The sequence below is a fragment of the Mus musculus genome, chromosome 4, assembly GCF_000001635.26.
Source record: "Mus musculus strain C57BL/6J chromosome 4, GRCm38.p6 C57BL/6J".
Lineage (NCBI taxonomy): Eukaryota > Metazoa > Chordata > Mammalia > Rodentia > Muridae > Mus > Mus musculus.
The window spans coordinates 147731112-147734169 of record NC_000070.6 but is presented as its reverse complement, the minus strand read 5'-3'; the positions used below and the strand labels follow the sequence as shown (position 1 = coordinate 147734169).

At 43.0% G+C, this 3058-nt stretch overlaps 1 pseudogene; it reads right to left on the bottom strand.

Annotated features, from left to right (window-relative positions):
• Positions 1 to 1037: 1037 nt before the first annotated feature.
• Gm13137 lies at positions 1038 to 1382 on the bottom strand (annotated as a pseudogene).
• Positions 1383 to 3058: the final 1676 nt, after the last annotated feature.

The window sequence follows — 3058 nt, the reverse complement described above, 5'->3', positions numbered from 1 at the left end:
AAGAACAACAATATCAACCAACCAGACCCTCCAGAGCTTACAGGGACTAAACCACCATCCAAAGAGTACTCATGGAAGGATCCAAGGCTCCATCTGCCTACGTAGCAGAGGATGGCCTTATCAGGCATCAATGAGAGGAGAGGCCCTTGGTCCTGTGAAGGCTCCAAACCCCAGTGTAGGGGAATGTCAAGGTGGGGAGGCAGGAGTCGATGTGTGTGGGAGCACCTGTACAGAAGCACAGGGAGGGAGGATGGGATGGGGGCTTCCAGAAGGGAAAACCAGGAAAGGGGATTACATGAAATATAAATAAATAAAATATCAGCATCAACCAACATTAGCCACTGTGAAAATTCTCTGGCAATCATTTGCTGTTCTGAGAATGAAACATCTATTTAGAATTAAGTATGAACTAATACACTTGAAAAAAATATATTTGAAGCATAAAAATATAATTGAAGCATAAAAAAATGTCCAAAGTAGATTCCACAAACTTGTGTTCCAATTTGCACATATCTCTCCTGGCCTAAATCCTTGTAAAAATACACACATACACCATACACACACACACACACACACACACACACACACACACACACACACACACACACATACACTTACTCATGAATGCATTCATTTCTGTTAAGGTTTATTAAAGCCTATCTGCAGAATTTCTCTTCAGCATGAACTTGTTCAAGTAACAGATACCAAGCAACAAGGCTTCAAGTCAGAAAAGTCAATCCTTCCTCGAGTGCGATCATAATATTTGAATAGATTGTTGATCCATATCAGACTCCTTTCTTCAGAATCAATAATCTTGTGTTACTGGGTACAAGTGTGTTACCTAAGAATATTAGCAAATCCTTTATAGATATATATTCCCCTCAGTATGCATTTTTTCAGATGCTCAAACTACAGTAATATGCAAAATATCTAAGAGGTTCATTATGCACTAAAGTTTGTACTCTTGTGTAAAGGTATCAGGAGGTACAATTCAGGTACAGGTTCAGCTCTTTATTGGACAAGTTAACAAAAGCAGTTTAGTCAAAAAGACCAAAGCCCCTGTCATCTTCGGACTCCTCGGACTCTTCCTTCTTTGCTTCCACTTTCTTCTCCTCAGCTGGGGTGGCAGCAGTGGATGGAGCAGGACCACCAGAAGGTGCAGCTCCAGCAGCTGGAGTGGGCCCAGCAGCCCCAACATTGCAGATTAGCCTACCAGTGTTGACATTGGCCAGAGCCTTTGCAAACGAGCCAGGCCAGAAAGGTTCAATGCTGATACCAGCTGCTTTAATGAGGGCATTGATCTTAACTTCCGTGACCATCACCTCAATGTCCTACAGGATGAGGGAAGAGTAGATGCAGGTGAGCTCGGAGACAGACACCATGTTGTGGACTGCTGACATGGTGCTAGTCGTTGGATGAAGTGAGGGCCTCACTCCAACGTGGCATTAGCAAACTGACCACATTAACAGGGTTTGTCTGTAGACATCCCAATGGCTATCTTAGGAAGCTGACAGTGACCTATGGGAACCTGTGCTGCCCCATGCCTATGTATGCTTCACCTGTGCAGTGCCTTCCTGGCTGTGTTAAATCACCAGTGCTGTGGACTGGACTCAGCCCCTCAACTCACAGGGGCCCCTTAAGTGTCGGGAGACTCAGGATCCTGGTACACAGGCGTGAAGGAGTCAGTGGGGTGACAAACAGATGCAAACATAAAAGAGTGTTGATCTGAATGTAATTTCTCAAAGGAAGCATCAGACTTATGATACAGAAGAAAATAAGGAAGTTAGGTGACACATCACCCAAGGTACGTTGAGGTTACCCGATGCTTAATGACTCTTTACACAAAACAGAAGAATGCATACATAAAGACTGACAGGAACTAAGTAACATAACAACTGAGACAAAGTCATCTCTATCTAAGGTCAGCTATATTCCTAAAAGCCAGATGTGAGGTCATTATGTTCCCAGGGCAAGTCCTTTCTTGCCCAAGCCATAGTTCTAATTCTGATTTATTGTTTAGCCCACCACCAGCCAGCTCTTAGTAAATATCTAACTATGCTATGCTTCTGGGCTAGTGAAAGTATGTGCTAGGGAGTTCTGCTCTAGGTAACCTTCTCATGAATAATGCAATACTCTAGCTCCTCCTTAAACCACATCCCTACCTACTTCCTAAACTATTGTAAATTCTTGTATATGTAAGTGACTGGGCTATTATTCTAAGTGATTTTGTCGGGGACTTTCTTCTATTAAGTAATGTAGTCTGCCATATATAACTATAATAAGAACTCTAATCTTACTTTGCTAAGCTTGCCCTGAGATTTCTAACTCTATGTAGTAGATGATAATGCCTGCTTTCTTTCACTATCTCTTTTTCAATACTGGAGGCAATCTGTCTTAATCTGTAGCATTCTTATGAGATCCCAAGTCCAGGGCTGGCTCAAGGGTTGGCTAGGACATTGGTGAAGGCCAGGAAGCAAAGTTCAACCTAATTAGGTATTTGACAAATCATTCCTTGGAGGCACTGATAATAAAACAATACTGAAAGAAAGCACACAGCCCCATTCACCTATTAACCAAGTTTATAGGAACATCATGGTATGGGATGCCAAGGCTCCAGGAGACTAAGTTTCCATGAAAGTTTTTGACTCAGGACTTTTCCCAAGCTTTTGGGCTTGCTTCACAGATTTCACTGAAGTGGCTATGATGCACCAGCACCTGGATATGTAAGGTTCTGCAAAGAAAGGCTTTCCACGTTCAGTCTTCTGCCTCACCAGTCTTGATTTCTGAACTTATAAATTTGACCATAAGCTACTTGTGAAGTAAAAGATGTTTAATGGAACAGAAGAATGAGGGCTGGTGATGACTTAAAGTTAATAGCAGGGGTGGGTGTGGGGGGTGGGTGTGCAAGGGACATAGCTCAGCGGTTAAGAGTGCTGACTGCTCTTCCAAAAATCCTGAGTTCAATCCCAGCAACCACATGGTGGCTCACCACCATCTGTAATGGGATCCAATGCCCTCTTCAGGTGTGTCTGAAGAGAGCTACAGTGTAGTCATATAC